Genomic DNA, 12,551 nt, shown 5'->3' with positions numbered 1-12,551 from the left:
AGTGCTGCACATCACCCTCACAGGGAATTTTCTTTTCCCTGTATAACCAGTTGCAATTTCTCCCCATATAACCAGTTGCTTGCACCCGCTGCCTCCTACTCTTGCGCTCTGCGCCTCGGGGTAGAGCTTGGCTCAGTCTTCTCCATTACCTTCCTCCAGGTAGCTGAAGGCTGCAGGTCAGTCCCCACACTCCAAGTCCTCTCCTGTGGGCTCGTACTTCACATCCTCATGCCCTCGTATTTGGCTTTGGCCGATACCAGGAGGTTTTTCGATGTCCCTCTGCACAGCATCCCTGCCCTCTAGCCCAGCAACCGCTCCTCGAAACTGGGGCCATCTGCCAACCCACTGAGCGGGCACTTCATCCCATCATCCAGGTCACTGGCAGAAACGTTACACATGAATACATGGCTGAACAGCAGCCAGTGGAAAATGATGTGTAAAGACCTTCACTCTTGTGTTTCTTCAGATTAAATGAGGAACAGCTGCTGGGCAAATCTGACTTCGGAGTTTGCTCCCTGCTGGAGCGCAGTACCAGCCATTTCATTTGGATCCCATGTGTACCCAACAGTAAGACGATGATATCACACAAATGTCCTGAATGATCTCCTGGAAGGCCAAGAACATGCAGAACATGCCAAGTTTCAGTACCTACCTTAAACAAACTTCCACAGATATGAACTTATTTGGTAGTCTACTTCATGACAATTTTTTTTTTTTTTTTTTTTTTAAGGGTCTTGGCCAACGTAAACAGGAAAAAACCCACTGTGTTTAGAGCTCAGGCTTTGCATGCCTTCTATGTTTTTGATGTGCAAAGGATGTTTGTTAGGATGTTTTAGATGTATACAGAATACAAAATCAGGACTACGTTAACTAACATGAAACTCTTGTACCACATCTTAAAAAAAACAACAAAAATTGCTTCTTGATGAATATAAAATGCTTTAAGACCTGCAGTTATTTCAGCAGACTTCAATTGCTAATGTTTTGACCATTTGCCACAAGCACTCAAGGGAGACAAACTCGCAAATGTCACTACACCTCAGTGCAGCAGAAATACAAACAGCTCAACTGAAGTGCTGCTCACTGATGAGTGTGCAACTGCATTTATTTCTAATATGCTGGTTACTTGCCCTGCATTAATGAATGCATTGAAAGGAGTCTGCACACACGCCCCCACTCCCTCCCCGCCAAAAAATGCTTGAAACCAGTTTACATGTGCCCTCCCAAAGGCTTCTTTTAAGCACCCTTTTCCACCTGAAATTAATTAAATGCATCTACTGAAAAGGCTGCAAGTCCTGAAAGAGACATGCCAAGGGATTTTAAAATTGATCATAGGAAAGCTGAGGTTGGCAAGGAGCTCTGGAGACCACCTAGTCCAATCTTCAGTGGAAAACTGGGCCTTAGATTAAGTTTTCCAGGGACTGCCAAGTGAAGTCATGAGTATTTCCTAAATTTATTTTAGAACAGTAATTATGAAAATGACTTTTACCCTGCATTCATTAAGGAACTTCCTTTCACGCACAAACGAGATGACAACAACTTTGAAGCATCCGCCGCATATCCAGCTTTAGATAAACCCACAGATGAACTCCTGATCATCGCAGAGAGGGGAAGGTGCACCAGACCAGAGCCGGCCGAAACCCTCAGCAGTTACACGGCTTATCTCAGGAATGTGCCCCCCGCATACCTTTCCCTCCCCTTCAAAATACAACAGCACTGTCTAAAGAGCAGTGCACACCACTTTGTGGGAAGCCTAGAAGGCTGTTCATTAAATCTACATAATTTACAGGTGCTTCTCTATACTCTTTTGACCTGGAGCACCACATCAGGACAGCAGGATAGGGCTCTTCAACTGGATTTCCAACATGATGGCACTTCATTTGATGCCAACATCCTCCCATGGGCAGTGACACACAGCCTGAATGCCATTTTCCCAGGGATCATAATTCACACCGATGCCACACGGTGGTAACACTACTACTAAAGGGAAGAAGAGCAGAGAGCTCTGACAAAGCATTTGGGGTCACGCTCAGCTGCAAATTGTGGTCTTTGATGTTCCTCTAGGAAGCCCATTTCATCTAACCACCCCAGAGTCAAAACAAGACAACACCATCCTCGTTTCAAAGAGCATAACAATTTGCACTGGCATTTTACATAACTCCATTCAGACATTTTTCTAACATCTGTGCCTAAATGAAACAATGAAGCACAGTAGATGCAAGACAGATGGCTTGCAAAGTCGTTTAAAATACACAACTGCTATGGTTTTCACCACAAATGCACAAACTGGCCGTTAATAAAGTTGTATGTGGATAGCTGCCACTAAGTCCATCGTCTTAACGGCCTACAATTTCACAAGAAATCACCCTGCAGCAACATATTTCTTGGTCTCAGATGAACACAATCCCAAACCAGCCATTTATTATAATCTATTCACAGAGCAACAGAGCACAGTGGTTTCATAAGATGGTTATAACCATCTTTATAATTCAGTCAAACGTCTTGCTCAAGGTAAGAGTCAACTAAAGCCAAGAAAAAATGAAAAGAAAGGCCTTTTAGCTTTACTTTGCAAGTGTCATTTGTACTCTTAAAATACAGTTTTCCTACTCCCTAACGTGGTTCCAGACAACAGAAATCCGTGGATTCTCAGGCCAAAGTTGCAAGCAAATTCTCATTGGAAACAAGCCACTCCAGGTCTGAAGAAAAACTCTACCACCAGAAGTCCACTGCCACCATAAACCATGGAGGACAGAAGAGGACACAGCAGGGAGAAGGGTGCATACCTGCCCTTAGGAGACACTCTGCCTTACAACAGGTTTTACTAATGCTTTGCCTAATACCAGCCTTCACATGATCAGTTGCCTTTACTGACCAGTTATACCAGAAAATAATACTGAGACTTTATGGTTTTGACTGTAGAGCAAGAGATGGGGAACAGGTTTGGGAAATAATGGTGGAAGAAAAACAAATTAAAGGAATCCGTAAGCCTCAAACGGAATCATTCAAGTGCTAGGGAAGAAAATCCTGCAAGTCAAAGTTCTCCATTCACTGGGATCACTCAGTTCTTGCTAGTCAACCGCAGTCTCCACCAGCACCACCTCTACCCTACCTGGACAGCTTCAGCAGATCACTGCCAACAGGCTACAGAATTGTAGCTGCTGTAGACAATTACACTGGGCTTTTTTTAAATTTTACATTAGATATCCACACAAAGACTCCAACCTTTCAACAGTTAACCCCCCAAAACCCCCCCCAAAATCCTGTCCTCGGTCAAATTGCTGAGCACAGCCATCTACCCTCCTCCCAGATCCTGAGCAAGTTCTGTGAACTCCTCATGAATAACTCCTCCGTAGAAATGAACACTGCTGTATTCATTTAGAAAACAAAAACGGTATTATAAGAAAATATGCTGCTTGCAATTCTGGTGTAATATCCTCAAACAATAGTGTAATGTCAAAAATGGCATTTTGCTTACCCTAACGTGAACAGTGAAATTTCTGGCTCTCTATAAACAAGCAGAAGTTTCAGGTTTTCTCCTTCAACAGTAGAAAACCCATTTTTTTCAAGGCAAGATTTTATTATGAAATAAATGTGTCTAAATAGCTTTTAAAGACTTCGCTCTGTTTTTTCATTTTAATTACCATGTATTAAAAATTCATGGTACAGTTACTGAATTTGTACAACTGCCTACGTCGTGCAAAAGCACACAGAGAACTTCTGCCTCCAGCAGACTGCGGGTCGTTAGAAAATGTCTCAACATTAATTCAGAGCTGTCTAAACTCATGAGCATGGGGGGAAAAAAAAAAAAAAATCTTAGCATCTCTGCCACTAGAGTTTATGCTTCTTCCAAAACAAAAAGAACCAGCATAAAAGTAACTTTTCCAGTCTTTGGAAAAATTCAGCATTTGTGCAACCTCGCTCCTGGCAGTCTCTCTCTTTCTGCTGCTCCTCTCCCAGTGCTGGCTTCATCACCCTCACCTTAGCTGCGGCATCAAATCCCTACCCGAGACTGCATTATCCATACTACTCCTTGGACTTCTGCAGGTTTCTGTGCTGATCATCAGATTTAATTCCACAGCAAATAACCAAAACCAAAGAAACCACCGCCAAAGTAATTTAAAATATGGGCATTTTCCAGTTGATGACCCCATTTCTTCTGTTCTTTAGTAGTGATTGTGGAGTACAAAAGTAAAATGCAGTGCAGTACAGTCATCTTTACGAAAGTTTTTCTTCATTTCTGAATACTTACACTGTATTAAAATCAGCTATTTAAAAGAAAATTAGCGTTATCTAACTATATTTACAAGCTATATAAGAGTTTCCACTTTATTATATCATTTTTAAAGCATTTTGGTTTGAACTTTTCTGCACTAGGTCCATTTCCTTTTTTTAAAAAAATAAAGGTATTTACCTGATATTTTTTTTCCTCCAACTTAGTGAGGCTGTGAAAATAAAGCCTTGGCTATTTAAACATATTATTCAGATAAGATATTTATGGAAGGTCAGCATTTACACTTTGGACTGCAATCTCATTGAGACCAAACATATACAACTACAGTGCTCTAAAAGCTGCACTGTAGCGGGGAATTGAGGTTCTAAAAATACTAATAGAAAAAAGGAGGGTAAAACTCTTTCATACTTAACTTCAGCTTGAAACCTCAGCGTCGCATGAATATGGATTTTGCATTTGATATATATAATCATCAAAGTTTGTAAGGTGCCTTGGGACCTTTGAAGAAGGCACAGAATAAATGAAAATCATTTTAATTAAAAGCATATTAAAGGGCTTCCTAATCCAGGCAGCAGTAGTAAATCCATTGAGATTTTTTAGAATATGGAACCCTGAAATTACATTGCGTATAAACCTCCCTAATTCCAGCTTCCCCCCAAAGGAGGCTCTAAATCTGCACAAGATCAGGTTTATTATGAAAATTCTGCTCTATTTTCTAAAAAAAGATTTTGCTCTAGTTTCTGAGTGGCCAGAAGCACTAGCATCCACATTGAGAAAATGAAAACAATGAAAAACAAACAAAAAAAACAAACAAAAAAAAAAGAAAGGGAATGTTTTTCCTCACTGCAGGGAAAGAAGATTCTATTTTACGCTATTTTAAGAAGTCATTTCAACACTGATTAAGAAACTTGGGAGTTCTCCTTCTCGACAGGAGGCTTTTGAAATACAGCTCAAAAATAAACTAAGTAACCACATACTAAAATGTTATCACAGAAAGGGCTTCATATTAGAAAACTCACAAGGCAGAAGGTATAGAAATAAAATAGACATTCCTTCATTACTGTTCTTACAGCAAGAGAACATTATTCCTGAAGTCTCACAGGTCTTCCACCAGCTGCCCCTAGTTCACCATTGCCTGTACCAATAAATTAAAGAATGAATTTATAAATACTACTAAAAATAAACAGGAATCTCAAACTAGGAATATTATGTTCATTTTTGTCTAAAAGGCATTTTTACATGTATTTATCTCATTAAGTGATTGAATTCCTCCATTAAGAGAAAAAAAAAACAAAAAAAAAAAACAAACAAAAAAACCCCACAAATCCCAACCTTGAGGGGAAAGAAATCCAAACAACTGAACAAGAGGAACAAAAAAAGAAAATGGGCAAAACGCCTGGAGAAATGCTGCTTTGATTTTGACACATGGGAATAAATGGAAAAAATATTCAGCTAACCCTTTTTTTAATCAAAACATCTTCCATCTCGTGTGCAAATTTCAACAGCTGAGAAAGCATCCTACTCAATCTCTCCAAAGTGGTGTCAGCATGTTTTATGTAAATACTAGTTAACAAGGGATGTGTGTTTGCAGCAAACATTTTAGGGTTCTGCTTTAGAAGCTCTGGATTTACCCTCTGTGTCGGAGGAGAAATTGTAAATCTGAAGAAGATAATAGGACATACACACGGAGGACACAGGAGATTTTTTCCTTTTTTAAATAGCCAAGCTGTATTTGTTATTGAAGAGTTTTCAATAGTTATTTAACAAATTAACAGGAGAAAAAAACCACCTTGATGACTAAGCTCTGCATCAATATGTGGCAATATACGTCTTGAAAACAACTTTATTTTGCAACGTCCGGAAGTAACGTTAGGGTTTGATAACATGCTTATTCTGAAAGGATTACTGAGACCAAGGCAATTTTCCCCTGGGGCAATCAGAGGAGTGTCACACGAAGCACAAACATGACAAGCTAAGTGGTACACGAGTGGGCTCTTAAACAGGGACATCCAGGGGAACCAACAAACTGGAGGTCAGAGTCTGGGGTTATTGGGCAATTCCCATTCCCTCTACGCTAAGGAAAGGCCAGCTCCTTCACAACCATCCATGCTTTCGCAGAAACACAGTATTCCTCATCCAGGCTCATACTGATTTAGTAATAATTAGTTTATTATTCTTCCTGTTCGGCCTTTTTACTTTTGTCTTTACATGGTGTCTTTAAGACATGACCACCAGTTGCAATGTAGCCATCTAAAACACCAAGTAGCCATAGGGGATCTTCTTTTCAACATTAGGCTGAAAGGAAGCACAGCTCACAGCACTGGAAAAACAAGAGTGTAGTATGTGTATGAATAAAAACAGCAATAAAAACAATATCCAGGATCAGAGGCTCCTTTTGGCCCGTGCCCCTCGTCTCTTCTCCCTTCCCTCCATAGCTGAGAACCACCTCAGCCCAGGTTAAAATAAATAAATAAAATACTAAAGCAGGAGTCCTCCAGAAGGAAACATTTTCCTGTTCTGATTTACAGCCCACAAATAACAACATTATACATCTTCAGTGAGTGGCAGCTCAGGGGCATGAATAAGTAACTGAGGACAGGCAGAAACCTATTAACAATTTTTTGCTGGAAGAAGACATGCATATAACCACAACAGCCTTCATTCAAACCGACAAAACAAGCACACTGTTAGTTCATTTATTTCAGCCTTTGTCTGTCTTCTCTGTTTAGTTTATAACTTTTCCTGTCCAAAAATTTCCTTCACATAATGGCTCCCTGTGGGCAAAAAGGAAGATAAACAGACCAGAAAGACCGACTGCGATGAGTGAAGCAGCTCCTCTGCAGAGCCAGGGAAACGCAGGCTCTGCTTGCAGGTCCTGCAGTCATCTCCACCTAGTGCTCAAGTAAATTGTGAGCCATTTGCACAGACTTCAGAATTGGTTTTTTCCACCGTAATGCAAACAGAAGCATTAACCCCTGTCCCATCCTGGAGACCAGCGCTGCCAGGTCAGGTCTGCTGCTGTGAACACTCATCTGCAGCCCAGGAGCAGGATCGCCACTGTCAGATCACTGGTAAGAGTTAACAAGTTATTTTCTTCAATTCCCTCTTCTACACCCCGTATAATGCAACTCTACTTCACGAAGATGACAGATTGCATTAAATATTATTTAAAGAGTGTACTTTTCCATCAGCTAGAGCGCCTAAAAAACCTGTTCCAAATGAGATGATACAAGTCAGTGGATAGCAATTTCTATTTTTATTCTTCTCAGAATTTTATCAGTTTGAGAGAAAGGTAACTTCCAGATAAGTACATACAATCTCCAGTTTCTGAAGCATTAAGTTTTTTCACAATGGGATTCTCACAATCACATACCTCAACAGCAGGCAACATTAAAGTATCACCTTCATCTCCATTCTAGCACAGCCTTGCTTTAGCCCTAACCGTTCCACAATCAATAAGATTCAAGTAACTGTTCTGTTGTCTAACATTGCAGTACAGGAGATGTGACTTTCCCCCCTTTACGACTGCCAATTTTCATTATAAATGTGCTTTGATGCCAAGTTAACCTATAGCCTTTTCTTCCTTCCTGTTTAAGAACAGCTGTGATGCAAATAAACTGTTTCTCTGCCTTAGTGCAGAAGAAGCTTCCAACTTCTCATATAGAGCCGACTGGAGAGGACTCTTCCTTGGAGACCTGTAAATGCGCAGGAAGGAAGACAGCATCCTCCAGAGACTCGCAGTGATGCTTTAAAGAGCAGAAATTGGTTCCAAGTTTGTTTTCTGAAACACTGAGGGGATAAATAAAAGCTATTGCTCTTGGGGAGCATTTCAGGTTTGCATTTATACAAAGTTTCCTTCATTTGAATATACCGAGTATGTCCTACAGGGACTTGACCTTTTTGCTTGGACACTGCTATCCTAAAACCTTCCTGTAGAAACTCAGAACCACTATTTGCCTAATGTGTGAGACAAAAACTCAAACTTGTGTCAGTTTTTTGCTTATTTCAGCTCTTCTTCCATACAATTACCTAAAAAGAAATGGTGAACTTAATTCTTCCTTAAGTCATTATTACTACTGGCTCCAGGACCGTGTCAGATGTTCACACTTGAAGACCAGAAATCCAGATGCAAAACAAAAACTACCGGTGGGAGGGTGAAATGAAAACAGATAGATCTCCTTTCAAAAATAAGAGATTTCATATGCACTCTCACTATTTTGCAAAGATATGATGAGGAAGGACTTCTACAACACCAAGCTGAAATACAAAATGAACACCAGCTTATTTTCTGAGATCTCCAGGAGTTGCTCAAGGCTGAGGACGGTGACCAGTACTGCAACTCCTGCCACCTCTAGAGTCCCATAACTTCCAATGCATATATTGCACATGGTTTTTTTGGAGTGAAGTCCACATATGACATGTTTCTAAAGTCAAGAGCTAGACTTAACTCTCCATGGGCTCTTTTGCTGCCCCAGTCCCTTCCATTCCTTAAATAGTGGAGAGTTATGCCCAGCTTTTGGCACAGACTATTTTTCCACAAAGAAAACACCCTCTCTGACTTGGTTGCCTTCAAAAGGCTCAAATAACCGAGCCTGTCTGTCAGAGGAACTTTTCCCCCTCCAATACCGGTGGTCAGATAGGCCTACACAGCTGAACTCAACTACAAACACCACGGAGCTAGAAATCAATCCGCTCAGAAAAACCTTTTCTGCTTGTGTGCTCTTCTCTCCCAATTGCTCCGAGGTTGAAGCTACAGGAGGGGCAGAGACAGTGATGGGACCCAGCAGGCGGGTCCACAAACCAGCAACGATGTGAATCACTCAAGAGACTGACAAGCCACACCAAGAACAACCGTCCACACTGCGGGGATGTGGCAGAAAATCAACGCGCGGTCTCTTGGGTCATGCATATTCCGTCTGACATCTCCCTGTGGCGCGTAAAGTGCCCCTGGTGCAGCCACAGCTTCCAGGGAGATCTGCTTCAGGGGGACAGAAACCGCAGGGCTGTGCTTTTAAATACCTCTGACTGTTCTCATCCTTCAACCCAAAATTCAGTGCCCTCAGGAAGCCGAGACCTCAGAGCTGTGACCAGTTTAGCAGCTTCTCACGAGCTAAACCACAGCCGGGGGGGGAAAGAGAAGACACAAGACAAAGAGAAGAATCATGTCCCAGCCCAGAGACTTCAGAAATGAAACGATGGCACAAATTCTGGAAGATGAGGACTATTACCAGGTCTTCATAAGCGCCTCTAATTACTACAAGGGGGTTTTTTAATCTTTTTTAGACAACATGCAGAACATCTGAGTCACTTTTACTGATGGCAGCAAACACATCTGTGTGTTTAAGGAAGGATTTTTCTCTCTTCCTTCCTCCTGCAGTCACCGTAAGGTGTAGCACCTTTCTGTAGCTCCTCTTCTCCAAAACCTACTTTTGCCAAATGAGATTTTTTTCAGCTGTGTGGCAAATGCTGTACACGATTATGAAAGAATTTTGACAGCAACTCTTGCCTCTTCTTTTAATGGTCATTTCCTGCCTGACAGTTATCCTCATCCCTTGAGCAGACATGAACAACAGAAATATCCCTGTGTTACCAGGAGTGATCACTTTATGCCTCAGTCAAAAACTTAAGAAAGGTCCTGGACAAACCATCCCCACCAGGTCAGCATCAGAGACGCTCTCAAAATTACATAGCCAAAGTCTCAAAAGGAAACAGCACAGAATGCCACAACATTAGCCAAGGTATCTGTCCCTGTTAGTGTCTTAATATCATGCAATAATATACTCGGTATGTTCACAATACCATGCGTTATTTCACAATATCAGCAGACGTTTTATTTCAAGGGTAGCAGAAGTATTGCTGAAATAGAGTCTGCACAGACTAAGCTGGATCCTGGCTGGTCTTTGTGAGCCACCAGCAACTGAGGTTAACTCAGCAAGAATATGCAATAAATTTGTTCCATTTGTTATGCAGAAACATTGTAAAAGGAAAATGAAAACCAGCAGAATTTTTTTTTTAAATGGTAACAGTAAACACGTTATTGAAGACACAAGTGGAGAGAGGGTATCCCCCGGGAGGTGAACCAAAATGAAGTGTATACACTGCCCAGACACAGCCCACCCATGCACAATAACAACTGCTCAGCACTCCCAGCAAGAAAGTTGTTCCTTCTCTTGTAAGAATAACCCCAGAAAATGCCCCAAACCTGCTAAATTAAACCTGGACAGCACCAAACTGGACTGTTGTGTTGAAGTGCCATTCAAGTGCTTTCCGTCAGGCTGGGGTGAGGGATGCCTGCCCGCCCCAGGGCATTCAGTTAACATGAAACAACATTTTACAATAAAGTTTTAACAGACATCTATGGAATAATGCCTGCTAATATTATTCAAGGGTGGAAGGAAAAATGGTTTGGATTCGGGTATCTGGACCACAAGACCATGACATAATTTGAGTCCCTCGAGGATCCAACACTATAAAGGTTCCTCGTTCATTGGGATGCAAGTGGAAGATCTGAAATGTTTTTTAAAGACTTGATCCTACCTGGCCAAAAGCTCATGGATGGACACTCAAGACAGTCTCAAACAACATCTATCATCTAACCTTATACTCAATGCTCCCTCTTGCAATGCTATTTACTTGCATAATTTATTTCCCTTTTTTACTTTCTCCTTTACCTTCTGGCAGGACATTGACACTACATTAGCTGGTTTGATTTGTGTTGAGAATTAATTTTTGCTGAACTTTTCAGATACAGTAGTGCACCACCAGCAGATAAGCTCTTCGGCATTAAGAAAATAACCTGCATCTTAAGTCAAAAAAAAAAAAAAAAAAAAAAAAAAAAAAAAAAAAAAAAGGGCCGGGGGGGAGCAGAGGCATTTCCAAAACAAGGAAAGCTAGCTGTCCACTCGGAATTTTCTTATATTGCTCAGGAAATCAGGTCAGAAATATTAAAGGCTATTTCAAAATAAAACGCAGTAGTAGAGTCCCAGAGGCCCAATAACAATATCCTTTCCCCATTGTCCTGACTTTGTTTGCTTGGAAACAAATGATTCTAGCATTCCAGAAACTTTATAAACAGGCAATGCCTTGTTTGCCCATTCTTCCTACAGAAAGAGACAACAGCGTAAACGTATTCAATACCTGCTTGCATGCCTTGGGCAAAAATAAAATAAAATGAACAGCTGCCAAACAATCCAGAAGCAACATGGGCTATGAGGATTCGGTACAGAGAAGTCTATTTTGGGGCCCAGCAACACTAGGGAATTGCTGCCATAAACATCATCCTTGCTCAATTATTTAACTTTGGTCGTAATTAAAACAGACTGAAAAAAACCAAACCCAAAAGAAACACACCAACACTGCTGTCCCGACAATCCTGAAATTAATTTTACTACAACAATTACTAATTGCCACTACTTACTATCTCAGTATGGCTTGATTTGATTATACATTTACCATGACTGAGGTATGAAGCTATTTTAAGGATACACTATGTCACAATTCATATTACCAAAGAGCATGTGTTGCAATTAAACAAGAGTTTCCGTATTTAAAGACTCTGATCGAAGAGCAGGCATGTGATGCAATTGTTTATATGTTTCCAGGGAGACCCAAAAAGCTAGAAAATAATAAAGACCTAAAAAGCTAGAAAACACCTGTTGGTTTTAAGAGGTTCCCATGGGAGTTCTTAAACATAGAGTTAGAAATTACACAAATGCCTCTGCGTTTCTGAGTTTTGTTTCTTTTTGGCCCTGAAAAAAATATCAACAGAATCTCTTTAATACTTTTGAAAATTTATTAGCTACCGCTCAACTGCTGCAAACCCTTAAGTGGCAAATTCTGACAATTCTCAGCAAAAGCAGTATTTCTTCTGATATTCATATGCTGTATCACTCTAACTATTGATCTTAGATGCTGAAACTAGCCCAGAAAGTTCCTCTTTCCTTCTACCTGAGACCACAACAATATTTTGAAACTGCATTTACATTCCATAATACAATTCATCAATATATTTTTTTAAAAAATACTGTATTGATTATATATAAGACCAATACTACAAGAAATCTTTAAGAAAAGCATTATGCCCTTCTGACCTAATGAGATTTTTTAAAAAAAAACCAAAACAACTCACTTGTGAGAAAGATGAACATACATAAAACACAGCCATAAGCCCCAGATACTAAAAAGTTGATACCACCTGCCTTTGGCTGAGGGAAGAGGGGACTTCCCTACGCTCCTGCCTTGCCGTTGACAGCATGAGACAAACTGGTGCTGAACACGGTCATTTTTCCCCTCGAGCTTTGTTGCTTCAGTCCCAGAGGAA

The 12,551-nt window shown here is 40.7% G+C and overlaps 1 protein-coding gene across 4 annotated transcripts in view; it reads right to left on the bottom strand.

Annotated features, from left to right (window-relative positions):
* PTPRE (protein tyrosine phosphatase receptor type E) overlaps positions 1 to 12,551 on the bottom strand; it is a 119,354-nt gene that overhangs the window by 91,747 nt on the left and 15,056 nt on the right. Inside the window, exon 1 of one of the 4 annotated variants that reach the window (XM_049809517.1) lies at positions 12,426 to 12,513. The exons of the other annotated variants lie outside the window; for them this stretch is intronic. The gene's annotated coding sequence lies outside the window, so the exon portion shown is untranslated. Of the gene's footprint in view, positions 1 to 12,425; positions 12,514 to 12,551 lie in introns of those variants that run through there. 4 annotated transcript variants of the gene reach the window in all.

This window comes from Accipiter gentilis, chromosome 9, assembly GCF_929443795.1.
Source record: "Accipiter gentilis chromosome 9, bAccGen1.1, whole genome shotgun sequence".
NCBI classification, from domain to species: domain Eukaryota; kingdom Metazoa; phylum Chordata; class Aves; order Accipitriformes; family Accipitridae; genus Astur; species Astur gentilis.
This window is presented reverse-complemented; position numbering and strand designations above follow the sequence as displayed.